At 47.2% G+C, this 27,540-nt stretch overlaps 1 protein-coding gene and 2 pseudogenes across 2 annotated transcripts in view; all 3 read right to left on the bottom strand.

Annotated features, from left to right (window-relative positions):
• SLC22A14 (solute carrier family 22 member 14) overlaps positions 1 to 27,540 on the bottom strand; it is a 980,905-nt gene that overhangs the window by 931,168 nt on the left and 22,197 nt on the right. The gene's annotated exons all lie outside the window — the stretch shown is intronic.
• LOC101523262 (RNA-binding motif, single-stranded-interacting protein 1-like) lies at positions 4,696 to 9,564 on the bottom strand (annotated as a pseudogene).
• LOC131478332 (ubiquitin-conjugating enzyme E2 S-like) lies at positions 13,342 to 26,117 on the bottom strand (annotated as a pseudogene).

Genomic DNA, 27,540 nt, shown 5'->3' on the forward strand with positions numbered 1-27,540 from the left:
TGGTCAATGCCATTCTTTAATGAGGAAATCATAATTATTTGAAAAAAAAAATGGGAAGCAACTTCCTCAGTAACTGGAAATAGATTCAACTGTTCCATTGAAACTCAGAAACGTTTTGAGTATCTCTAAGCAAAGAATGGACTTCTTTTGTTTGAAAAATGAATATAACAAACCCCAAAGTGAGAAAGTGAGAGAAGGGAAACCTACTAACAACAATAAGCTGTGCAAAGGAAGGGAAAATTTAGATAGTAGAAACAAGCTCAAAAGGAAAGAAGACATTTAAAGTATGATGCCAAATAACTGCTTATTCTCCTACTATTTGTTTTGTGTCATACAGTTATTGCTTTGTGATACCTGCTTTGCAGAAGGATGGACTCAACGGAAAGGAGAAAAGAAGAAACCAACTCAGACTATCTAAACACACACACACACACACACACACACACACACACACATAATTTATAAGATTTTGTTAACATAATCTGTGGCCTCTCACGCATGTTCGTAACAGGTGCTGCGTTGGAAGTATCAAGCAGCAGGACCTTGAACTGAGCACACTCCTATGGGATGCCAGCATTCCAAGTGACCGCTTCAAAATTGCTGCCAAGACACAATGCCCATCCTGAATGCCACTCATTTAATGGACTGTCACAGAGATTTTGAATATCCAGTATAACATAAAAAAACTGCCTAAGGATTACAGCTATTCCTTGATTTACAGTGGTGTTGTATGCTGAATAGCTCATCATAAATTTAGAAGTCAAAATGTTAGAAGTCAAAATTGCATTTTAATACTTTGGACTCTTGCACACCAAAATTTCTCCTAACCTGGTTTAAATGTGCTCAGAATACTAAAATTATTGCTAATATACAAAAACATAATAATGAATATTCTATCATTGGTCCGGATCATCTGGAACAAAGACTATTTTATAAGAAAGCATTGAATAACTTCTTTGATTCATAAGAATCTTTATCCAAAATGTTAGCAGTGCAGTCACTGTAGAATAGTGTGGATTTCCTTGCCTGATCCACTGGCTGACTCTGAGCCTTGTTCCATGTGAGAAGGATCAAAATTCAAAATAGAAAGTATAGTGCCTACTGAATAGGGTTCATTTTTTATGCCAAAACATTGAAAAATTCTATACTAACCTAGCTTATGGTAGAAATCATGTGTATTTAGAATCATACACAAAATAACCTTTTCAAATGCACTCATACCTACTTCAATTTTCTGATTTATGGTGGGATGCTTTATTTTGATGACTTCTTAAAAACCCAGGATAGGGCCGGTGTGGTAGGCTAGCGGCTAAAGCCTCATCTTGAACACGCCAGGATCCCATATGGGCACTGGTTCTAATCGCAGCAGCCCCGTTTCCCATCCAGCTCCCTGCTTGTGGCCTGGGAAAGCAGCTGAGGACGGCCCAAGGCTTTGGGACCATGTACCAGTGTGGGATACTTGGAAGAAGCTCCTGGCTCCTAGCTTTGCATCGGCTCAGCTCCTTCTCTCTGTATAATCTATCTCTCCAATAAGAATAAATAAGCCTTTAAAAATATATTGTGAGGATAAATGAGCTGTCAAACAACTTTTTCATAAAAATTGGAGGATAACACAGATAATATGCTGAAAGTTCTATGAGTGAGTTATAGAGGCATTTAGTACTACATAAACTCTTCTTGCTCTCCTGTGATAAAATTTCCCTTACTCATTTGTTTTTTTTTTTTTTTAATTTCAGATTTTTTTTATTCAAAGATTCTCAAAAGAAATAAAACAGGAAAAGCTAACAATCTGATCAAATGTACAGTTCAAAAATGTCTTTCGGCGTTTAACAAGTCCTACAAAAGAAAACTACAGAGTTATCTTGAACTGGACAAATAAGTTACCACTGGCAAGTTTGTGGCACTAGTAAAACAAAAGTAAAAAAATTAGCTCTCTTAATCATATAGATATCTCTATGAAAATCTTTTTATTTCGGGCCCAGCCGCGTGGCCTAGCGGCTAAAGTCCTCGCCTTGAAAGCCCCGGGATCCCATATGGGCACCGGTTCTAATCTCGGTAGTTCCACTTCCCATCCAGCTCCCTGCTTCTGGCCTGGGAAAGCAGTCGAGGACGGCCCAATGCATTGGGACCCTGCACCCGTGTGGGAGACCTGGAGGAGGTTCCTGGTTCCTGGCTTCGGATCGGCGCGCACCAGCCCATTGTGGCTCACTTGGGGAGTGAATCATCGGATGGAAGATCTTCCTCTCTGTATATCTGACTTTGTAATAAAAATTTAAGAAAAAATCTTAAAAAAAAATCTTTTTTTTTCAATCTGTACAAAAGGTCTTTCTTCATAAATTAATTTTTTTAGAATTTAATGGCTGTCTACTATGTGATGTTTAACTGACTTTTTTTTTATGTACAGAGGTTATGTTTCCCAAATCTTACCCAGACGAGTATGGCACTTAGTTCAGACGATTCTAGCAGCGGATATAACTCCCCTCTAGCTCAGCTATCAGAGTTCTGTCTTAACTAATCAAAAACTATCAAGTAGTGAGAGACCCAGGTTTGTAAAGGTACTAAGTACCCAGAGGGTGCTGCGTTCAGTCTGGACTTTTGACAAAGCAGTAATATTCCAGGGAGCATAGAACCAATAATACCACAACTTTACAAATAAAAAAAAGTAAACAAAAATAAAACACATTTCTCGTACAACTATGTAATTTTCACTAGACTCTACACTTCTCAGAGCAGCAAGGACTTTTGAAACTATGAAATGTCACTGCCATCTATCATCAAATAACAAGCATAAGACTTCAGAACTTAAAAATACTAAAAAGAAATAACTGCTTAGCCCTAGCTCCTGAGCTAGGGAGATTTGGTTGTGGAAACAGGGAGGGCCAGCAACCTGTCCCAGCACGAAACAGACTCGGAGGTAGGTAACTGGTCATATACAGCTGACCAAAGTACACAGTTTTGGAAGACAATTTACCATTGCTTTGAAAACATATGCAATTGCCTTAATAAAAGCGCTTTCGTAACAGTGAATAACCTCATATGTACTAAAGTAGAAATAACTTCATGAATCAGGAATTTCATAGTTTCAGAATTGGGTTTCTTTACACGTGAACACTTGTAGCGATGATGTAAAGTGTGGCCCTGCTTGGATCCCTAATCTTCCTTCATGTTTTTTTTTTTTTTTTTTGGTTGGCGTGTGTCCATACATCAATTAAAATTAGAAAAACCTAAATGGAAAGGTACAAAAAAGGCACGTTCTCCTAACCGCAAACTGGTCCGGCAAAAATAAAGAGCACAGAAGATAGGATGCTGAGATGAGTTGGAGCTCCTGGTTACTGGCTCTTCGGTCTTTGGTGAAGTTACCTTTAAAAGTGCCAAGTCATTTTTATTTTTCAAATTTACCTGATCTAGAGAGAGCTAGTAGCCAATCGTTTTGCTTCTGTTCATATCTCAGCTTACAGTTGAAGATAAATCCTTACTTTTAGCTTTTGCCATTTAGTTGCAATAGCAACATTTTTTTTTCTTTTTCTTTTAGGTCTGCCAGATCTCAGGCATAATTCTCATTCTAAAGTACTGTTATTAGAATAAAACCAGGACAAAACATTCAGTGACTCCCCCCCCACCCCCATTCCCAACACTGCCTACACTAAACCTAGAACATCAAGTTAGTTTTTTTTCTGAAAAAAGGCAAAAAAGACTTTACATTGCATCATACAGCAGATATCCTAAATCCATCAAACTTTCAGGAAACGGTTGGCGTACAGTCTTACAATTTATCCTATTAAAAGTTCCCCAGTCTGAAAATGTGTTTCACACAAAATATTTTTCCCTTCTTGCATGTCACTACCTTACACATTATGTGAAAAATCATTAAAAACACCTACTATATATTTTAAAAAGCCCAAATTTCAGCAACTTCTATTGACTGCCTTTTAAAAGCCCTATGCTGCTGTTTTACAAGGCATGATAGACCAGCTCATTTGGTCAAAGCATTCTACATCATTAGTTTGAATTAACTTTTACTGAAACAGCTACAGCATCAAAAGAGTTAAGGCAAACTGGAATTCATAGAAAAGTATAAGACACTTCACACTACATGGAAACAAAAAATGGAAAGCTAAGAAAGAGACGTTGACCCTGCAGGGTAGCGACACTCGCAGTGCAAGCACAAACCACCATGGTTGAAGTCAGACTAGTTAAAACTTGAGAAAGCCCATTTCATACAGCTGGGAAAAAACAACACAAACACAAAATGGACAGAACCACAAAAATCCGGTCACGCCCTTGGAAAAGTCTTCATGGTCTTTGTGCATACCCAGAAAATCGAAGTTTTCTTTCTTTCTTTCTTTCTTTCTTTCTTTCTTTCTTTCTTTCTTTCTTTCTTTCTTTTTTTTTTTTTTTTTTGGCATGGTAACATTTGATAAAAAATCTTTTGTTTTTGTTTTTTCTTTCTTTTTTTCTTTTCTTTCTTTCTTCTTTTTTTTTTACGAAAATAAACCTGTTCAGGGCAACAGCTACTAGATGAATTTAAGGGTTTTATGCACCTTGTAGAACTTATAGGAAAACCAGTTCTAGTTGATTTCATTATATATAACGTTTTCAAGAACCTGTGTAAAGCTGTCAATAATTTCCTAAAGCACAATTGATCAGAAAAATCCATGATTGTTCAGCCTTCACACCCTTCTGTGTATCTCACAGTTACTTATTGGGTTGAAAGGTGTGTGGAGAATGGTCATTAGACGTCTCTACAGCCACCTGCTGCTGACCACTCGCCTCCTCCACAGGAACCGCTGTGGTCTGCGTGTGTGGATACTGTGGCAGACAGGCTGCTTGCACAGCTCATGTTGCAGGCATGTATGTTCTGGTGCTGCCTCGTGACAAGTCCCTCATCTGCTGGGCGGCCAGAGGGCTGATCATAGACGCAGGTTGTAGTGACATGGTGTGTTCCATTGTGGGAGTCAACACGACACCGGGGTACTGTGGGATATACGGCTGAGGTTGCATCCAACAAGTACTTTGTACCTGGTAGGCAGATACAGGAGAGGCAATGTAAGGTGTAATACAAGTTTGAGTGATCATTCGGTTTGTAGCAGTACTGAAGGTGAAGGGTAAAATCCGTTGTGTAGAGCAGCTGTAGTTGGGTCATAAGTGTCATTCCAGCGAGTCTCACCTCTCCTCAATGCCATGGTCTTCCATTAGGGATGTATTTGTTTGGGTTCTGTCTCTTCTTCCGTCCTCCATCCGCAAACTTGCACAATAAAGGTTCTGTCGGAGCAGAAACTCCGGGTGGGGTCTTAATGAATTTTCCATTAACATGACCAATAATGGCTTCGCAGTTTTCTGTTGATTCCATCCTAGCAAAGCCAACGCCACGACTTGTACCACTGGAATCCCGTAGTATCCTGGTGGAGATAACTTGTCCAAAGGGTTTGAGCATATTTTCAAGTTCTTGCTCATCCATGGATAGCGGCAAATTAGAAATATACAGGCTTGTAGGATCTTGTTCCTGTTGCTTTGTCATTTGAGCTTGAACCCCTAGCCTTCAGGGCAGACACAGCTTTCTGAGCCGCCGCAGGACTGTCGAAGTCGACAAAACCATAACCTTTGCAGTTTTCGTTGTTTTATCCAAAATTGCCTTCGTGGAGACTATTTTCCCATACGGTTGGCAGAGTTGCACCAGGTCCTGGTCGGGGTATTGTGGGGCAGGCCTCGGATAGAGAGGTTTGTTTTGCTTAGCTGATCCCATCCTGGGTTGCTACTGCTGCTACTGTTGCTATTACTGCTGGTGGTGCTGGGACTGGGCGGGGCCCTAGGATGGGCTGGGACCAGAGACTGCTGCTCGCGACAGGGCGTCCTGCAGCTGCTGCTGCCGCTGCCCCGGGATCGCCCCTGCTGCTGGGGAAGATGACCGTGGCGGGCGGGCAGCGGGGCAGCGTGGCCGCGAGGCGGGGGCCGGCGGGGGCTGCAACTGCGGGCTGACTTCTCCTCCGCCCTGGACCTCCGCACTAGCCCTAAAAGTGCGGGCGAGACTCCAGCAGCAGGGGCGGCCGCCGCCCTGCGCCCCATGAACCAGAGTTCGCCCCGCGGAGCTGGCGCCGCCGCCCACTCTCCCTTACTCATTTGTTACTGAATCATTTGCGCGTATAATAATTGAAAAAGAAACTATTTATGGACTATGGGCAAAAGTTCTTGCACAATATTTTATTTTATTTTTTAAGATTTATTTATTTTTATTAGAAAGGCAGATATAAAGAGAGGAAGAGAGACAGAGAGGAAGATCTTCTTTCCGATGATTCACTTCCCAAGTGACCGCAACGGCCGGTACTGCACCGATTCGAAGCCAGGAGCCAGGAACTTCCTCCGGGTCTCCCACGAGAGTGCAGGGTCCCAAGACATTGGGCCATCCTCAACTGTTTTCCCAGGCCACCAACAGGGAGCTGGATGGGAAGTGGAGCTGCTGGGATTAGAACCGGCGCCCACTGGGGCGCATTCAAGGCGACGACTTTAGCTGCTAGGCCACGCCGCCAGGCCCTGTGCAATATTTTAAGAGATATATATATTTAAAATAAGTAATTATGAAACATTGAATTGTATATGTGTATATTTTTATGCCCAGTTAGTAATTTAAAAATATAATTTGAGGCGAGCTATTGTAACATTAGAATAGTGTGTGGGGCCTGGCACAGTGGCCTGATGTCCAAAGTCCTTGCCTTGCATGTGCCAGCATCCCATATGGGTGCTAGTTAGAATCCCAGCTACTCCACTTCCCATCCAGCTCCCTGCTTGTGGCCTGGGAAAGCAGCCTAGGACAGTCCCAAGCCTTGGGACCCTGCAACCCCGTGGGGGACCGGGAAGAAGCTCCTGGCTCCTGGCTCCTGGCTTTGGATTGCTCATTTCTGGCCACCTGAGGAGCAAAACAGTGGAGAGATCTTTCTCTTTTTCTCTCCTTTTCTCTGTCAATCTGAATTCCCAATAAAAATAATTAAATCCTAATCATTATAATGCGGTGTCATAAATTCGGGCAATAAATTCAACACTGTTGTAGTTATGAACGATACAAATACTAATTTCAAGTACAATAGTCCACTGTTTTTACATGAGAGAATGCTTTATGATGGCACAAGAACTATAGACAATCTATGAAATAAATGATCAGTGATGTGCCTAACAGGTATTAGGGATGCATGATCATCTAACATGAGGTATGTACCATAGCTTGAAAAGTAACGGCCAAGAGAGAAGAGGTGGAAATGAGACATGCTTGGCTGAGTTGGCATCTTTTGTTCATATGAGCATAAAAATGAAATCTGGTTAGCGAATCTTACTTTATTTGCTGGTTCAAATTGAGCCAAAAATCACCTTGTATATCAGGAACACATAAAGTATGAATTTTATAAAAGCCAATTTCATAAAAGTATATGGCATGTAATGTCATTCCATATTATTATATTTTAAAGACTTATTTGTTTTTATTGGGAAGGCAGATATACAGAGAGGAGGAGAGACAGAGAGGAAGCTCTTCCGTCCGATGGTTCACTCTCCAAGTGGCTGCAACGGCTTGGACTGAGTCATTCCGAAGCCAGGAGCCAGGAGTTTCTTCCAGGTCTCCCATGCAGGTGCAGGGTTCCAAAGCATTGGGCCATCCTCAACTGCTTTCCCAGGCCACAGGCAGGGAGCTGGATGGGAAGCCGGGTCGCCGGGATTAGAACTGGTGCCCATATGGGATCCTGACGCGTTCAAGTTGAGGACTTTAGCCACTAGGCTAGCGCACCAGACCCATCATTTTATATCATAATATATGAATATGAGGCCAAAAATCATAAATTGGGGCCTGTGTTATGGTGCACTGTGCTAAACCTCCCCTGAAACATCCCACCTGGAAACTTGTTTGAGCCGCGCTTGGTCTTATTCCAGTCTAGCTCCTGTACCGTACCTGGGAGAGCAGCAGAAAATGGCTCAAGGGCCTGTGCCCCTCCCCCACGCCACTGCCTCCTAACTTGGCCCGGCCCAGCCCTGCTTATTGCATCTCTCTCTGTCTTAAATAAATATGTAAAATTTATTTGATGAATACATAGGTTAACACAGGAAGGCAGATTTTTCCATATTATTTACTCTTCTATTTATTACATTTGAATTAAAGCTTCCTTCCTTTGACTTTGTTGTTTCAATTAAAATAAAATATTTACTTGCGAGACACAGGGAAAGAAAAACGCTGTCGCCCCCTGGTCAGTTCCTATAACCTACATACCTTGAGACTCTGCACCACGGTGGCGACATGGAAGAAGCTTCTGGCCTTGCCTTGAGGTTGGCTCACCTGCAGCTGCTACGGCTATTAGGGGAGTGAGCCGGAGGGTGGAAGATCTTCCTCTCGGCCTCTCTTCTCTGTCAATCTTCCTTTCCAAGGGAAATTAACACATCTTAATAAACAAACCAACACTGTTGGTTTGGGTTTCTGGTTTTGGAATCTAGGCAGTTCCAAAGTCATGTCTTTGCCTGTGATCAGGGCCTAATGCTGCTTGCTCGCATGGTAAAACGGCCACAGTAAAACGCTGACCTGTGCCCATGGAAAAGGGATTGGCCAACTCAAGGGCTCTGCAGCCATGACCCAACGCCACCCACCAGGCTCTGTCCACCAATCCTGCGGCACTGGGGAGTGAAACTCAACAAGATTCTAGGTGGGGAGAATCTGTACTCAAAATACAACAGAGTTCTAGGACCCTCTCTTGGCTTGCACCTCTTCCCTGGTAAGGTGTACAAAGCCCTGGTGTTTATGAGCTCGGAGCCTCTGGGACCAGTGAGTCATTTGCCCTCACAGTGGGACTTTTCGAGTATCCTTGATTTTTCCCTGCTGTTGAGCCAGTTTCAGATAGACAATAGTTCCTTCCATTTTCCTCTCTAGATAGCATTTTTTGAAAGGTTTATTTGCTTTGATTGAAAAGGCAGATTTTATAGAGAGAAGGAGAGACAGAAAAATCTCCCACCTGCTGGTTCACTCACACTCTATGTGGCTTCCACGGCAGGGTTTCCAAAGCCAGGAAGCCAGTGAATCCGCTGCCTGAAGTTGCTGCTGAAGTTTTAGGTATTGGGTTTTATTTTTTTAGTTTTTTTAATAAAGATTTATTTATTTTGATTACAAAGTCAGATATACAGAGAGGAGGAGAGACAGAAAGGAAGATCTTCCATCCGCTGATTCACTCCCCAAGTGAGCCGCAATGGCCTCTGTCTGCTGTGCCGATCTGAAGCCAGGAACCTGGAACCTCTTCCAGGTCTTCCATGTGGGTGCAGGGTCCCAAGGCTTTGGGCTGTCCTCGACTGCTTTCCCAGGCCACAAGCAGGGAGCTGGATGGGAAGTAGAGCTGCCGGGATTAGAACCGGCATCCATATGGGATCCTGGGGCGTTCAAGGCGAGGACTTTAGCTGTTAGGCCACGCTGCCGGGCCCAAGTAGTGGGTTTTAGTACATTGTAGTTCCGTTTTTAAATCCAGGTATTGTGTAGCAAATATCTCTAAAACTTTTCCATACTCTTTTACCAGCTTCAACACTTGATTCACTTGTATTCGTTTCCATTCTGCTTTTGATATTATGGGTGATTATTTTGATACTTTTGTAAACCTTTCCCCTAGGTGTAACCTCTTAGTTCCTTTTCCATTAAATCATTTGTGTCCCTTTTCTTCATCTTCTCTTCCTATTTCTCTTTTTAAAAGTTTTATAGAGGATAGAGACATGCTATATCTACTGGTTTAGTGCCAAAATGGGTTCATGGTCTAAACTGGGCCATACTTGAGCTGGCACCCAGGAGTTCTTCCAGATATAGCACATGGGTTCTGGGATCCAAGGACTCGCACCATCCTCTGCTGTTTTCCCGGGCTGTAAGCAGGGGCCGCATCGGAAATGGTGCGGCGAGGGCCCAGCGCGAAAACATAGCGGTTAGGGGTCCTTGCCTTGCATGCGTCGGAATCCCATATGGGCGCTGGTTCTAATCCCGGCGGCCTTGCTTCCCCTCTGAGGGGCCTTGGGCCCCTGCACCTGCAGGAGACAGCCAGAGGAGGCTCCTAGCTTCAGCTGAGCTCAGCTCCAGCCATTCTGTCCCTTTGTGGATGGACTCCTCGGCTGGGGCATCTCCCTTTCTGTCTCTGCTGCTCTCCAAAAATGTGATCTGCGTTTCCAATACAAATAAACAAATTACGCAACATTGGAAATAATTTGATAAAGTCTTTATTGTCACATAGCCAAAAAGGAAAATCATAATAATAAAAAAGACAGAAATCCGAGTGTTTTTGTGGGAGCAAGGCTGAAACATAAAGCCTTCGGTAGGGTAACATTTATGTGTTAACTAAGTGCAGTAACAATCATATTTCTGTGAAGTTTCATTCATTACAACAAGGTTCAGGACACGAGTGCCCTCATTAATGACCTGTTCAATCTACATTTAAAGAGAAAACTAATATAAAATATTAATACACAAATGGAATAGCTTGTTCAAAAAGAATATGGTATCATCATTATCATTGCCATTAACAGCGAACCGAAGAGAATCTACAGAAGAAACACTGAATATGGTAATTCTGCTGGGTCGACAAAAAACTCATTATTTGTACAAATTACTAACAATGTCCAACACATACAGCTCAGAGAACTGCAACAGCAGACTCTTGTAAATGGAAACGTTTTGGCCTATTTGGGCAAGGCAGAGAGCTATCCACATCCGGTCTGCGCTAACCTAGCCATCAGAACACGCAGGGCACCTGCTCAGGGGCCCAGTCCTTTGTTAAACGACAAGCATCTGTCTGTCTCTACAGAGCTGCTTGCTAGATCCCCAGAGGTTTTCAGGCCACCAGGAGAAGTTCCATGGGGAGAATTCTGTAAAAGTGCCCTGAGAGTAACCCCCACTGCAAAAATTAAAAACCAAGCAAACACCACCAGCAACCAGAGCCCCCTCCCCCCAAACAACTCAGTAACCAATGTGGGAGCAAAGGGATTCGGTGAGGGGCGGGGAAGGCGGGGAGTTTGGCCAAGTGCTTCAGCTAAGGTTGTAGGCAAAGGTGAGGGGAGGAGTGGAAGTGCCTTTGAGAAGGATCCAGAGTCAGTCCTGAGGGCTGAGGGAGCCTGTCCTGCCAGCAGCATTGGTTGGAGGAGATAGATGGGCCTTGTGCCAAGCTTCTGGTCCGGCCACTGGTGCAGGATTGGGCCACGCAGTGTCCATGCGCAGAGCATCTCCCCGCCGTCGTCTCCCGTAGAGGCGTGTGCAGGCTCAGCCAGGGGCTCTGTGCGGGTCCTGCCCTTCATGCAACTGGCTGGTGGGCAGGGTGCGGTCGCGAGGAGTGCGGCTGGAATCACTTGAAGAGCAGGCGTCTCCGGGCCTTGCAGGGGGGGCGGGGAGGGCGCTGCGGGTTCTCGGGGCGCTGCTGGGGAGCTGGACTGGGAGAGGGAGGCAGAGGCCGTAGCGAGGAGCTGGGTAAGAGGGGGCGCAGCAGGTGGCAGTCGAGGTCGAAGGCAGAGCTGGGAGCAGCGGCCCAAGGACTGGGAGCCAGAAGCTCATAGGGGCCGGAGGCGGAGGAGGCGGCTGGGGCGGCTTCTTGCAAGGCATCTTCCTGGCCTGGGCCCTTGGGCACGGAGGCGCATGCCCATTGCTGCTGGCCCACGACGACGAGCTGTTCCGCCGCTGCCAGCAAAGCGTCCAGCTGCAGACCGCTGAGGCCGCCGCCAGGAGCCTGTCCCTGGGCTCCGGAGTGCGGGTGGGCGGCGTCCAGCAGGCCCTGGGGGACCAGGAGCAGCGTGCATCCCAGCAGCGACACTGTGACGACGGCCGTGGGTGGGGGCTCCAGCAGCAGGTTGATGCCTAGCTCGGGGTGCTGCAGCTGCAGGGCAGAGCCGGCGGGCAGCACCACCACAGAGCTCAGCGAGCTGGGCGCCAAGCCATGTACACCCACACCAGCGGTGGCCTCATAATGGACGCTGGCATTGGCTTCTTGCAGAGGCAGGCCATTGCCGGCTTCTAGACCTAGGGCGTTGGCCTCTGGCAAAGCAACAGCGTAGGTGTCCTGGAGAGCAGATGCATAGGGGTCATGACTAGCCAAGTCATCGGCCCACTGGAATGCTAGGGCGTCAGCCTCTTGTACAGCTATGGCGTTGACCTGTTGGAGAGCAAGGGCCTCGGCCTGTTGGAGAGCAGGTGCATCGGCGTCCTGGAGAGCATCAGTTCCAGGGTCTTGGATAATCAGGCCGTCGCCCAGTTGGAATGCTAGGGCGTCGGCCTCTTGTACAGCTATGGCGTTGACCTGTTGGAGAGCAAGGGCCTCGGTCTGTTGGAGAGCAGGTGCATAGGCGTCCTGGAGAGCATCAGTTCCAGGGTCTTGGATAATCAGGCCGTCGCCCAGTTGGAATGCTAGGGCGTCGGCCTCTTGTACAGCTATGGCGTTGACCTGTTGGAGAGCAAGGGCTTCGGCCTGTTGGAGAGCAGGTGCATCGGCGTCCTGGAAAGCAACAGTTCCGGGGTCTTGGATAGCTAGGGCATCGCCCCAATACAATGCTAGGGCGTCGGCCTCTTGTAGAGCTATGGCGTTGACCTGTTGGAGAGCAAGGGCCTCGGCCTGTTGGAGAGCAGGTGCATAGGCGTCCTGGAGAGCATCAGTTCCAGGGTCTTGGATAATCAGGCCGTCGCCCAGTTGGAATGCTAGGGCATCGGCCTCTTGTACAGCTATGGCGTTGACCTGTTGGAGAGCAAGGGCCTCGGCCTGTTGGAGAGCAGGTGCATCGGCGTCCTGGAAAGCAACAGTTCCGGGGTCTTGGATAGCTAGGGCATCGCCCCAATACAGTGCTAGGGCGTCAACCTCTTGTAGAGCTATGGCGTTGGCCTCTTGCAGAGGCAGAGCATTGGCGTCTTCCAGTGCATGTGGGGCCCAGGGCTGGTGCCACAGGCCAGGCTGTGGCAGCAGCTGGAGGCCCGCGGCGGGTACGTCCAGTCGGAGACGCTTGGCAGGGCCCGGCTCTCCAGGCTGCGGGGGCCAGCTGGGCGCAGGGCAGGTGCTGGGGCTGCGGGGTCGATGCATGTTGAAGGCACTTTGTGCTGCTGGCTGGAGGCGGCTCTGAGGTGGGTGATGGGTGCGGAAGGCAGGTGTGGAGAGCGTGGACAGATGCGTGGGCTCAAGTCCTGCCTATCTTCTCGCAGAGCCGCTCCCGTCTCAGTCCTGGGCCTGGGCGTCGCAGTCTTCCACCGTGCTGTCTCAGTGCGGGAGGCAAAGTTGGCCTGCAACTGGGCCTGCCAGCAGCTAAATAGCGCGCATCACCCCGCCCCCTGAGGCCTCCGCCCTCTGCAGACCGAGGGCCAGGGCTGCGATTGGTGGATCACCATGCGGAACGGCTTCTATTGGCCAGTGGAAGGTCGAAAGCTCCGCAGAACTTCCTGGAAACAAAAAGACACCGGTTCAGGTGTCCCATGCAATTCCTAAACTGACTCTTTGGGATGAATGTTTTCCTGAGATTTCCTGGGGTGCTAAGGGAAAGACGACTCACAAATGGCACGTCAGTACCTCATTGCGAGAAATGATTGGCAAGCCGTCTTCTTTCAGGAGTCCATGGAAAAGATATTGTCCAAAGCAAAGTGTTTTGAAAAATTGTAAAGGGATGCCACCCAGCTCTTTGCTTGTGGCCTGGGGCATGAGTAGAGGATGGCCCACGCCTTGAGGCCCTGCATAGCATGGGAGACCCGAAGGCCTCTCCTGATCCCTAGCTTTGGGTGGGCTTATCTCTGGCCCAGGCCGCCATTTGAGCAGTGAACCAGCCGACACAAGATCTTTCTCTCTGTCTCCCCTGCTCTCTGTATATCTGCCTTTCCAAGGCAAATACTTTAAGGAAAAAAAAAAGGCTCTAAAGTGACCCACGTGTGATTGACTCTTTTCTGAAGATGAAAGTCCTGCCAAGATGATTAAGAGTCTGATAAAATGGAGACAACTACACAATGTTTTTATGTCCTTTGAAGGTCTAGTGTCAGAGGCCAAAGAGTAGAGAGGAATGTTGGATGTGAAGGGATGCATCATCCAGGGCTAGTTTGGGCAGGGGGCAGGGGGCAGAGGGCAGGAGCCGACAAGTCATGCTGGTCTCCTAGCTGCGGGGCAGGACCCAGTCCATGGGCCATCAGCCTTCCCAGGCTCCTTAGCAGGAAGGCTGACTGAGAAGTGGGGCAGCTGGCTCTCCAGCCACAGCTGACCTTGTGTGGGAGCGTTTCCAGAGAGCCATGTGTCTGGAGAAAAGCGCTGAATCCCGTGGTCTGGTGCCACTTGACCTTGGGGATCACCAGGCTCCAGTGGGCTTCCAGCTGGACTTGGTGAGATTTCTATGGCAGCGGTGTGGTCTCCCTCTCGCTCTCGTCCATGAACATTGTGTGCTTTCTCCTCTCTCCTCAAAGCTCCAGTAGCCCATCTGTTGTTGTCACACCCTCTTTCTTCTTGTCCTCTGAGACGACAGCTGCACTAGAGAAGACATTTTCTGGAGCCATGTCATGGTATCACCACTTTCCTGCGTGTTGCATCTGAAATATTTTTTCTATGTTCTCTCTTGTTCCAAGAAAACCAGCGTCCATGCTTGTAGAAATGGCGACTCCTTGGGATGGTGACACTGATGGCATGCTACCTGGCCTCGTTCCAACATCACTGCAGCCACGTACTGTGTGTCCTGCGTCATCCAATTGCAGCGACCACATTGAGTTCTACAGTGTGTGCTGCAGTGCTGAGTCTTCAAACCAAGCCTCTCTTGGATGGGCTTAGCTCCCCTCCCCACCCCAGTTTCCCAAGTGCATCCATTCTATGCGTCGTCAAGAACCTGTTTCCGTACTCTCGGTCAGGCAATGGATCCCCCATCTCTAAATGACTGAATTCAGTGCTAATTCGAAGTCCCTATTGTTAAGAGTTAAACACTAAGGTTATGTATCTGAATGTCAGAGTTACACACACATGGGGAGTGAGAGAGCTGTCTGTTCCATCTGCTGGTTCAGTCTCCAAATGACTAGGATGTTTGGAGCTGGGCAGGCCAGAGGCAGGATCTAGGAATGGCAGCTGGTTCTCCCCTGTGGGTAATGAGGCCCCAGTCCTTTTTCTACCTCTCCTGCCTTTCCAGGCCAGTTAGCAGGGACTTGATTTGGATAGAGTACCTGACATTGGAGCTGGTGATTGGATTCGGGCTGCAGGCGTTGCAAGTGGTGGCTTAGCCTGTCAGTAATCCAGTCAGCCACAGGTGACACAGTCATTCCTATCTCCTTTCAACACTGCCCCCAACCCCACCGCCCACCTGCTGGCTGGCCTCCTGGATCTCTGCTTTCTTTTTGTTCTTGGAGCTCTTTGCCCCTGATTCTGGAGGCTGAAGCTTCTTGGGATTCATTTCTGGTCCTCTTTTGGCTATCACGTTTGTTTCCAAGTGCATGCACGGCTAGGCTTTCCTCCTGGATGCCTATTGAGTGGAGCCAAGTGTCCATGTGGTGTCTGTGGATCAGAAAGCTTGGAGCAGGTGTCACTTTATGTCTTTTCTTTGAGCATCGGCGGTTCAAATGGAAGGTATACATTGAGCTGTCTGTACTCCTCTGAGTCCCAACTCTCTCCAAGTGTCCCCAATGTTAATGTTGGTCAACCCTGCCTTCCCGTTGCACAGCCCCAGCCTTAGAGTCATCTGTGAGTGTCTTCCTGGCACACGCATTTTCGTTCTGTCAGTGTGTTCCTCGGTTGCACCGCGGTGTAGCCTCCTTTCTGCGAGCAGGTTGATGCTTCTTCCATCCCGGAGCCAATTGCTCTGAAAACTTGCTCAGCGTCTCCTTGTTTCTCACTTAGCTTGCCCACACCCGGGGAGGTCTCATGAAGGCATCAGTGGGTCTCCAACATCCGAAGGAATAAAACATCAGAAGCACATACACAGAGCCAGCATGGATCTCTACCCTGCTGGAACAGCTCTAGCTTCAGGAGGGATGCTAAGAGCCGATGGGGGTGTTGTCCGTGCCTGCCAGTCTCCTTGTCTGTGCTGCTCTATCTTGTATCACCTTGCTTCGGGCTCCCTTTGGCTCCAGCTCTCTGGTCTCCACAACCTCCCTAAAAGTTGACAGGCATATGCACAGATTCCAGAACTATGCTCATTTCTTCCCTGCCAGCAGCTCCATCTCAGAAATGTTCACTGGGCACACTGTCCAAGAGAGCCATCCCTGACTCTGCTGCCTTGTTTCTGTGCCTGAATCAAAGCCCTGACACGGCACAGTGGTTCTCAGCAGATCACGGCAGCCGCACTCTTTTTGCTGTCTGTGAGGCTTTGTGCTAGAGCAATACACATGTTGTGGGGCTTGTTCTTAGGATGTTGAATGTGGATCTTTTCTCAGGCTAGCGATATGCAGTACGATATTGTGCTGGGATGCTGTCCGGTGGCAGTCAGTGCAACTCTCGGTCCATTGTGGCACCATGAGGGTGTAGAAGCCATACTCTCCGTGGCGACTGTGCTCTGTTGCCACGGAGTTCTGGATGCTGTGCTATGACAAACACATGATGTCTCATTGTGTCCGTGAAACTGCCGGCTGTGCATGTACGTTAGATTTTCAATGGCTTATTATCCAAAGGATGAGTATTAGAAGATTTTGGCCAGGTGTGGTCTTTGGGAAATGTTTGGACATGTTGAAGGCAGCTTAGGTTCTATAGATGAGATGCAGCTGTCTCCGTCTAAGCTGGTATTTCCACGTGTGGTGGGCTTATCAGGCTACAAATCCATTACAGAGGGGAAGCACCCATGTTCAACAGGGTATGCATTCTATTGCTCTATGTCCCGTCTGTATTATTTGTATAAGAATATGAGTCTTTTGAAGGTAGCATGTTGCCCTGGTTTTGGGAAATCCCATAGCCACTGAGTGAGTGGACACTAGGAAAAACGGGTCTGTTGACTAAGTAACCATCTGTCCCTTCTGACCCGTTTTCACTCATCTTGCACCTCTCTGGAGACTGTCCCCAGCCCATTTTCTCCCCCTGGAGCTATCCACGTGTTCTAACATCTTCCTTTCCCAAGATCTTCCGTCTGATGCTTCACTCCCCAAGCGGCCGCAATGAATGATATGCAATGAAAAATGCTTATTTTTCACTTAATGGAAAATGCAATTTCTTTCTTTCTTTTTTTTTTTAAAAGATTTATTATTATTAGAAAGCCGGATATACAGAGAGGAGGAGAGACAGAGAGGAAGATCTTCCGTCCGATGATTCACTCCCCAAGTGAGCCGTAACGGGCCGGTGCTTCACTGATCCGATGCCGGGAACCAGGAACCTCCTCCTGGTCTCCCACGAGAGTGCAGGGTCCCAAGGCTTTGGGCCATCCTCGACTGCTTTCCCAGGCCACAAGCAGGGAGCTGGATGGGAAGTGGAGCTGCCGGGATTAGAACCGGCGCCCATATGGGATCCTGTGGTGTTCAAGGCGAGGACTTTAGCCGCTAGTCCATGCTGCCGGGCCCAAATGCAATTTCTTAAAATCTAACACATAGAGCAAATATGTGTGAATACTTTCCAGTTCCACCTGGAACGAGGGTGTGGAGCGGGTTTTCTCCCTTGGGCCAAGCCCTGCAGTGCGCGGATAATGCAAAGACTTTCCACAGCGATCTCACTCAACGCTCTGGATTACTTATAATTGGATAAGGTGGGTGCTAATATAGATTACATTACCCAGCTTACACTTTCACCTATAAATTGAAGGACTAATACAGGTAATACTATCTCATATTTCCAACATAAAATTCTTTGCATGATGAATAATTAGGTGTATCTTAATTCTCTCTCTGATTATATCTTCCCAATCCAGCGTATTTATTTTGTTTGTTTTTTGCTGCTTTGCCAACTTTATTTAGAAAAACAAGTCCAGTCCCAGTGCCTCCCCCCCCCCCCGCCACCCCCCACCCAGCCATAATTTAAATAAATTAGAGACAGTTGGGGGGAGGGGACGGGGCAGGGTGAGGCGCCCCTACAGCCGCCCAGGGCCCACTTCTTGTCTGGCTTCTTCTTGGCCGCCAGCTTCTTATCGCGCTCACACGCGAGCATCTTGGCCGTGGGGCCCTCAGCCCCTCCGGGGGCCCCAGGGTAGGAGGAGGCGGCTGCAGCATCACTCGCCATGGACCTCGGGGAGCAGGCGGGCGCTGACCATTCCTCATAGTTCTGCAAGAGCAGGCGGCCTGCCCGCCTCCTCCTTGAGTGCAGACTCAGGGTTGGGGTGGATCAGCAGGCACTCGATGGTCAGCAGCACGTGTGGGATGCCCAGCTCCGCTGTCCAGTCCCTCCTGAGCACACTAACACAGATCTCGCCATTGGCGCCCACGTTAGGGTGGAAGATCTTGGTCAGGAAGTAGCCCTTTGGGGCAGAGGCGGGGAAGTCCTTCCCCAGCAGGAGTTTCATGCGGAACAAGCCTCAGGGCCCTGCAGGTCACTGAGGTCCTCCTCGTTGGGAAACACTTTGATGCCATCAGGCGGGTCAGCGGTCAGCATCTTCACCTCCTTGTACACCAGGCGGATGATGTGCGAAGGGAGGTTCTGCACATTGGCATTCAGGACTGCGGCCGGCCGGGGGTGGGTGGGGAGGGTCACCCCCACCCCCGACCTCCTTCCTGCGCTGTCTGGGAAGCCAACCCGGGCGGGAGGGAGAGCCCGAGCGCTGCCGCTACAGCCCCGCCCAGGACGCGCAGTCCCCTCCGGTGCCCGCCGCCGGTGCTCGGCGGTACTCGTATTTGTAGTTTTGAAATACAGTTCGGGGGCCCGGCGGCGTGGCCTAACAGCTAAAGTCCTCGCCTTGAACGCCCCGGGATCCCATATGGGCGCCGGTTCTAATCAAAGCAGCTCCACTTCCCATCCAGCTCCCTGCTTGTGGCCTGGGAAAGCAGTTGAGGATGGCCCAATGCATTGGGACCCTGCACTGTCGTGGGAGACCCGGAATAGGTTCCTGGTTCCCGGCATCAGATCGGCGCGTACCGGCCCATTGTGGCTCACTTGGGGAGTGAATCATCGGACGGAAGATCTTTCTCTCTGTCTCTCCTCTTCTGTATATCTGACTTTGTAATAAAAATAATAAAATCTTTACAAAAAAAAAAAAAAAAAAAGAAATACAGTTCACCCATCCCGCAACATCAAACAGGCAAAAGCACACAGAAATGAAAACAAGACGCATACAACTGATTTACAACACAGTCAGAGGCCACTTGGGATGCAAGGGCAGCTTGAACGAGGTTCATGGCTAAAGTGTGAGAATATACGTTTCTGCATGAGCAGAAGCCGCGGAAGACTCCATACTTCTGGAAAAGGAGAATGGGGTTAATTCCAACTCAGGGTCCTGCTGACTTTAGAGGTTACAGCTATGTATTCTGTGTTTCAGTTGTTACACTCCTCAGGGCTGAACAGAAATGGTCCAGGTGATCTTAGAGCAGAAATGCACCCAGGTTCATCAGTGAGTCTGATCACAGGTGAGTTTGACAGCAGTTGGCTCTCCTTTCCCTGGGTAAGCTGATATGAAAGACGCACACTTCTCAAAAGGCAGAGAAAGGTGTGATGCGTGGTCTTGACTGTTCTGGTGCTCAGATCTAATGGTTTCATTCATGTTCTTAACTACTTACTCTTTTCCCGTATTTTTCTTTTCCTCTTTTTACCTCATCATGACTATTAGTATAGTTATTTTTTTGAAGATTTATTTTTTATTTTTATTGGAAAGGCAGATATACAGAGAGAAGAGATAGAGGAAAATCTTCCGTCTGATGATTCACTCTCCAAGCATCCACAATGGCCAGAGCTGTGCTGATCCAAAACCAGGAAGCAAGAGCTTCTTCTAGGTCTCTCATGTAGGGGCATGGTCCCAAGGCTTTGGGCCATCCTCGACTGCTTTCTCAAGCCACAAATGGGAAGCTAGATGGGAAGTGGGGTCGCTGGGATTAGAACTGGAACCTATGTGGGATCCCGGCACATTCAAGGCAAGGACTTTAGCTGCTAGTCTACCGTACCGGGCACTACTATCATTATTGAATCTCCACAATCCTCATTCAGAACCTCCTTGCTGAATTTTTCTGTGCTAAGAAAATAAATTTTAAAACTTCTAAATTATTTTGTAAAATATTGAATGCAAAACATCATTGGCATGGGAAAACAAAAAAAATGAGATCTAGAAAAGAAAACAGATGCAACAATAATCAATACATGAGAAATAGGAATGAAGTAGCAATTTTGTAAAACCTGATGCCTAACACTCTTCCTGGATTTTCACTGACTTATTATTATATCCATCTATACATGCTAAGATAGACATCACATTTTATCTGCAATTATATGCATTTCTGATCTTTTTTTAAATTAAATTTATTCATTAATTACATTGTGTTGTAATTACATAGAATCTGGGATTCTCCCCCCCACCTTCCCCCCATGGTGGGTTCCTCCACCCCGCTGCATAACCATAGTTCAAGTTCAGTTGAAATTCCCTCCCTGCAAGTATTTGCCACGCATAGAGTCCAACATCCCATAGTCCGCATTTCTGATCTTTACCACTGCATTTTAATCTAATCACAATGAGTCGGAATTCAATATTGTATGATACAATTTTGGAAATGATTGCAGTTGTTTGTATTGTGATGAAGCACAGTTGAATTTGTCATAGCCTCCGTTCATGCCACATTGGTGTCTGCGCAGTCCGCTGAATTGCATCATTTGAAAAATTGGTATGTATACATACATTTTAATATGAATAATTCACGCGACTTTCACCTTTGAATACTCTTAATTATTTACATTTCTGTTTCAGAAGAAAGGAGATAGATAGATTCAGAGAGTTCTCTTCCATTGACTTCATTCCCCACATGCCTGCCATGTGTGGGACTAAAACGTGCCAAGCCCAGGACTCAGGGACTCAGTCTTGGTCTCCCTCATGGACGACAGGGATCCACCTGCTTGGGCCATCACGGATGCTGCCCAGGATGGGTGTGAGCAGGGAGCTGGAGTCAGGAGCCAGAGCAAGGATCAGGCCCGGGTGCTCTAATTCCGCATGTGGCTCTCCTGTCATCTGATTGTCACACTCAGTATTTTGCTACCCACTTCCAGATGATTTGCAATATTGCACACTGGCAGCTGTATTCGTCGGAATTGCTTTCTTAACACAAAAGACACAAGACAGCACATTGCCTTCAAACTGCAAATCTTTACCGCCTCTTCCTTCTGTTGCCCTTGCTAATTTTCCTTTATGATGAAAAGACATATCCCTCTGGCATTCTGTTTAGGTGCAGAGCCCAGAATGGAGACCCAAGAAGGCATATGAAGACACAGGAAACACAGCTGGGCATAGGAATAGCTCATCAGGACTAACATAGAATAGGAATAATGGCTTTGAAATAATTTTGAGTAATTTTTGTTAATGTGAACCACTAGAATTTGGGTGTGGTTTGTTACCATAGCAAAGTCTATTTTGAAGCTGTCATTATGAAATGTTCATTTGTGTAAATACAAGAGATGAGTTTTTAGAATGAGAGATCAGAATGCTTGATAAAATAAGAACTTATGGTATCTGTGCTACCAGGCCCAACACTTTCCAGAAAACCGTTTTGTCAAGTTGCAAAGCTAAGAGGAAAAGAAGGTTCTGTATTTATCATGCTACTACACAAATGCAAAACGTGAGAGAGAATCTTTAATCAAATAATTCGATAATTCGCTCCCCAAGTGGCTGCAACAACAGTGTTTGGACCAGGCTTAAATCAGGAGCGAGAACTTTATCAAAGTCTTCAACATGAGGGGTGGGGCCCCAGCCACGTTTGAAAGTTCTGCCCTTGCTTTTTCCAAGCCATTATCAAGGAACTTTATCAGAAGTGAAGCAGCTGGGACCAGAGCCAGCGTGCGTCTTGGATGTAAACATCACAGACTGCTGCTTTGCGTGCTATGCCACAACATGCCCCAGGAAGGTTTTAATTTTCAGATGTTTAAACAGGCTTGCTAATAAAACTAACATTTTCCCTTATTTATGTTAATTCACTTCATGAATTTTGAATCTGTCTCTAAGTTCTCCATTTCCCTACACTGATCTGTTCCTGTGATCATGCCATAGTGTTTATATCATAGTGGCATAAAATTGGCTTCTTAACTGCTAAGGGAAGACTGACTTTTTCTCCTTTTTTAAAGACTGTTTTTACTAACGATTTTTAGTGATTTATAAATGTGAGGGGTGGGGGGGGCGTGGTGGGACAAAACGACCGGACAGGGTAGGCGATTGTAGCCACGAGTGCAGAGAGAATTATGAGACAAAAAGAGGTGGGATAAAGAGCTGAAGAAGATGGGCCCAGCGGCATGGCATATCGGCTAAAGTCCTTACCTTGAACACGCCGGGATCCCGCAGGGCACTGGTTCATGTCCAGGCTGCTCCACTTCCCATCCAGCTCCCTATTTGTAGTCAGGGAAGGCAGTAGAAGATGGCCCAGAGCCTTGGGACCCTGCACCTGTGTGGGAGACCTGGAAAGATGTTCCTGGCTCCTGATCAGCACAGCACTGGCCATTGTGCTCCCTTGGGGAGTGAATCATTGGGCAGAAGATCTTCCTCTCTCTCTCTCTCCTCCTCTCTGTATATCTGACTTTGTAATAAAAATAAATAAATCTTTTTTTTTAAAAAGGTGAAGAAGAAAAATCACTGGGCAGAGTGAACGAAGTTCCTGAGGCCACTGGAGGAAAGCAGGAGCCGCACACACAAGGAGGAACTGCTGAAAACAGCAGCTGATGTCAGAGCTAGCAGCACAAGAGAGGAAGAGGAGCCTGAGCACAGGAGAGAGATGGGAAGGCAGCCTGACCCACAGACAATTTTGAGCCAGCACAAAGGAACAGGTGCAGGCAGACTCCTGATGGGGTCCTCTGAGTGAAAGGAAGCACCCGTGCAGAAGCCCACAGGCACCTCCCCTATTGATTTCTCCCCCCTGATCAGGGGTGGGGGGCAGGCCTTCCATTGGGGAGGGAGCAGGTGAGGAGTGATCCAGCCAAGAGAGGAATTCCTGGATCAGGAACACAGCCCACCTCACACCTAGGGGATTTGTGCCCTAGGCCCCAGAGATACCAGAACCACCCAAAAAAGGAAGTGCTGGGTCCCTGGGGGTAGAATCTGGATCAGGACCAGCTCCACAAATCCCAGTGTGAGCCACATTGAAAACCCAGCTCACTCAGCCACCAACAAAGGGGTTGATTGGAACAAAATACCATAGGGGAGTGGAGACCCACAGAGACGTACACATCCCAGTAACTGAGGAATTGACAAGTTGAACATTTTGAGCAGCTTTGGCAGAGACATGCACACTCCCCTCCACACAGCTCCCTGTGGGGACAGGAATGGTCCAAGAGGATCTCAGCTCAGGCAGGTGCACAGCCTGTATCTGTGTGCTGCACTGACCTCCCTGACCCAAGACACTACAGACCCAAACTGAAAAGCTTGAACTAAAGAGTACATTAGAATGAAATTGTAAAAAGGTGACAGGAAGCTTCACCAACAGTATGAATGAGGCAGGAGAAAGAATATTAGAATTGGAAGACAATGCAATGTGTCTCTGGCTCTTGTTGTCCCCCTCATGCTGTGGAAGGTTTCCATTACATGCAGAAGCTCCTGAGCGTCAGGCAATCACATTGGCTTATTTTTGCTTTAATTGCCTGTGCTTTGGGGGTTCTTTAGAGACACAGTTGAACCACAGCCTTCATTCCTGCTTCCCCTAAAGAAAGGCATTCAGCTCAACAAACACCTCTTTGTAAAGGTTACACATGGGGATCCGACATTTCCAAAGTTTCAGTTCTGATTGATTATAAAATAGTTTATTGATTATAAATATATTGAGAATAATAACCATTACTTAGGCCACATCATCAGAAATATCAACATTGATAATTTTGTGACATAATCATTTTTTGTTGGGTCTGCTTTGGGTTAAAATTTCCTTGACCTTGATCCTGAACTTAAAGATTTCAAATATACCAAAAGCGTCCAAAGCTTGTTTTGCTTTGTTCTTAATTGCTGTATTAGTATAGTAAATAATAATCTCAATCTATACAAATGGACCATTTATTGCTATAATTTATAGCAGATAATAAATATCAAACATGAATATGAAGTCAATGGCCATGATAAAGGAAGTGACTGTAAAATAGAACACCAGGCCAGATATGAGAACAGGATGCAAAATAGACTTTTGAAAGAAGGAAACAGGTGCTGAAACAATTGCCATCAGGGAGAATTAGAACAATATAGAGTTTACTACAGCATTTCTAGCTCCCAACCTGAGAACCAAACAGGAACAAGTTGGACAAAAAAGGCTGTAATTCTAGCAACAAACAAGCAAACCGAACAAGTGTATTGGCATTTGCTGAATGAGAAGCTCTGAAGGTTAAACATGTATTTTAGGATCTATTGAGTGTTGTGGGCTAAGGAGTTAATTAGCGCTCGTTAAGCTGGGCAGCAACAGGAACTGGGCTTGTGGCTAAAAACACCTGGACTAATTGGACTCATTTGTATCCAGTCTCCTGCTAAATGAGGATGTGGGGGTGGGGTGAGGGGAGAGTAAATAAGGAGAGGGGAAGGAGCAATGAAGGGAGACTTCACAGAGACTTCTACCATCACTGGTCTCCCGTGGGGGCTTCATCCCCAGACCCTCTCCCTGTCCACGGTACTGGCTCTGCTGGCTGGAGCAATTGAGCACCAAAATATGCAATTCTCTATGGAAATAAATACACAAACCATGTTCTGACAAATTATCAGGGAGCTTAGCAAGTCAACTCTTCTCATGACAGTCTAAACTCTAGCAGTCATCTTGAAATGAATGGCTTTGTTCCAGACACATAACATTTCATACTGTCAGATACACTATTCCTAGTGCAGCAGGAAAACTGACTACAGTTCAGTTGATTTTATGACCATAGAGTCTTAGTATCAGCCTGTTATCATATTTGTATCATAAGATTATAGATCATGGGAGAAACCCCAAATGTTTGGACTCTATTTTCAATGAAAGTGACTTCCACATGATTGCTACTAAAATCGGAAAACACACCATGTCTGAAATGCTATTTCAGAATCAACACTGTACATGCATTAGTTTCTTGTTGCTTGCCAAACATAAATTTGAAATTCATGGAAGAACTAGGGCTAGCCCTAGAATGATGAACTGTCAGTGTAACCGTTTAAAAATGCAACCTCTAAAGCTCAAAAAACTAGTAGCAAATTGCATGCAGTTATTGAAGTCAAAATCCTAACCAGTTAAATAAATAAATTAATGTAACAATACCTCTCATTTCAGTGATTTTGTTACCCCTCTAACAGGATAGTTAGCTCATGTTGGAAAAACATGGTTTTATTGGATATTACAAACTATTTATAGTAAGAATAATGCTGGGTCCAGTGCGGTGGCCTAGCTGCTAAAGTCCTTGCCTTGAACGCGCTGGGATCCCATATGGGCACCGTTTCTAAATCCGGCATCTCCACTTCCCATCCAGCTCCCTGCTTGTGGCCTGGGAAAGCAGTCGAGGATGGCCCCAAGCCCTGGGACCCTGCACCCACATGGGAGACATGGAGGAATCCTAGCTTCAACTCCACGCAGCACTGGATGTTGCACCACTTTGGGAGTGAATTCACGGATGGAAGATCTTCCTCTCTGTCTCTCCTCTCTCTGTATCTCTGACTTTGCAATAAAGATAAAATAAATCTTAAAGGTTTGAGTTGAGTGTATCCATACATTAACTATTGTTAGATTCACCGCTCACCAAATGTTAGATTCGCCGACCACCAGAGAAAGGATAACTCAGCCAAATATATGAAAAGAATTTAGATGGCCTTTATTTCAGGGAACCACGGTCATGGGCTTCCCTTCCCCATGCAGCAGAAAGGGCATTCGGGAGGGCGTGGGCTGCAGAGGAAGAAGAGCATGGAAGAGACGGGGAAGGGGCCCTTTTAAAATGTCCATGACGTGAAAGCTGAAGCAGGGGTCACCTCGGCCCTTCTTGGTGGGGGGGACATGAGTCTGTGCCCCTCATTGGTGCAACGGTGGTCTCACTGCCCGAGGGGGTGGCCAGAATTCCGCCATCCGTTCCAGGTTTGGTGGGAGGCAAACTCCACCCATCTCCGGCCACCATGGTAGCCATCATTCCGGCCTCTTGGTAATAGGAAAGAGGGCGACGAAGTCCATCTGGCTGCTTCCTGCTGAAAGGGGTCGTAGTCTCTAAGTGAGGTCCGGAAGAGGCTCCACGGGCACCAGAGTGTAGGGCTGGAGCAGCATCTAGTTGAAGGCAGTCCATGGGGCTTTATGAAGTTTCTTCTGAATGAACCTTGGAAAACAAGGGGCAATAGTTCATAAGAGACCTATAATTACTAGTGGAACAAGTATTGGAATAAGCCATGACGTGAGTGTGGATCCCCCAATATTGAGACTAAAGTTGCTGCTTAAACTGTGTGAATTATTTCGTCTGTTTGGTTAACGTGAGGTAGAGAATTATTAGTAGTAGGGTCGGAGGCAGGGAAGAAATTTTGTCAATTAAATCTTAGTGTGGTAGGCCCTGTCTGTTGCACCTTCCACTGAGATGAGGTAGAGGTTTGGAAAGGATTTAGATGGGAACAATGGCACCAGGAGGTGTGGCTGAGAAGTTTGGCCGCAGTGGGCGTGGTAAGGATCACCATGTGAGGTCCGGTCCACCATGGCTGAAGTGAGTCTGGGTAAAGAGTCTTGAGTAGAACCGAGCCTCTGGGTTGGAGAGGAAAGGCATGCGGGTGCACTGATGCATTCGGGTCAGGACACGGGAGACACAGGTCTGTGTGTTCTCGGAGAAGCTTGAGGATCAGAGTCAGATAAGGGAAACAGTTAGCCAAGGGAGGAGACTTTGTAGGGAGCTGGTGGGTAACCAGGAAGGGTCGGCCACACATCAGCTCAAATGGGCTCCATCCAAGGGGCTTGCGAGGGCTGACCCTGATGTGTATTAGGGCCCAGGGGAATCAATCCACCCATGAGGAGCTGAGCTCCAGGTGATGGATAAGGCCTCTGAGACCTGTTGGGTGACCTGTGAGATGAAAGCCAGCCCATTGGCAGACTGGATGGACAGAGACAAACCAAACCTGGGAATGATGTTTTCCAGTAGGGTCTCTGCCACCACTGCTGATGTCTCCTTGGCCGTTGGGAATGCTTCTAGCCAACCTGAAAAGGAGTCATGTTTTTAAGCAGTGTAATGAATTTCTGCTGTGTGGGCATATGGGTGAAATATATTTGCCAGTCCTCCCCAGGTGAGTGGCTCCTTAGGGGTTGGGAGAAAGGAGGCCGGATTGAGTGGTGGTAATTGGGTCAGAGTGATGTCTGGGTTTTCAATGAAAAGTAGCAGCAACTGTCAGGGCCCCGCATTGAGCTGCCACCCACAGTCCACAGAGAGTGAGGTCAGGTGACTGTGGAGGCCAGTACGAGTCGAGGACATTTCTCCCGCTTCATTCTTCAAGCCGAGTTTGGGCACGGTGTTCTCTTGGTGGTGGTGGTTTCAGTTTGGTGGGGGAGGAATGGGAGGTTGCTAGCCCTGCAAAGCAAAC

This window comes from Ochotona princeps, chromosome 30, assembly GCF_030435755.1.
Source record: "Ochotona princeps isolate mOchPri1 chromosome 30, mOchPri1.hap1, whole genome shotgun sequence".
NCBI lineage: Eukaryota > Metazoa > Chordata > Mammalia > Lagomorpha > Ochotonidae > Ochotona > Ochotona princeps.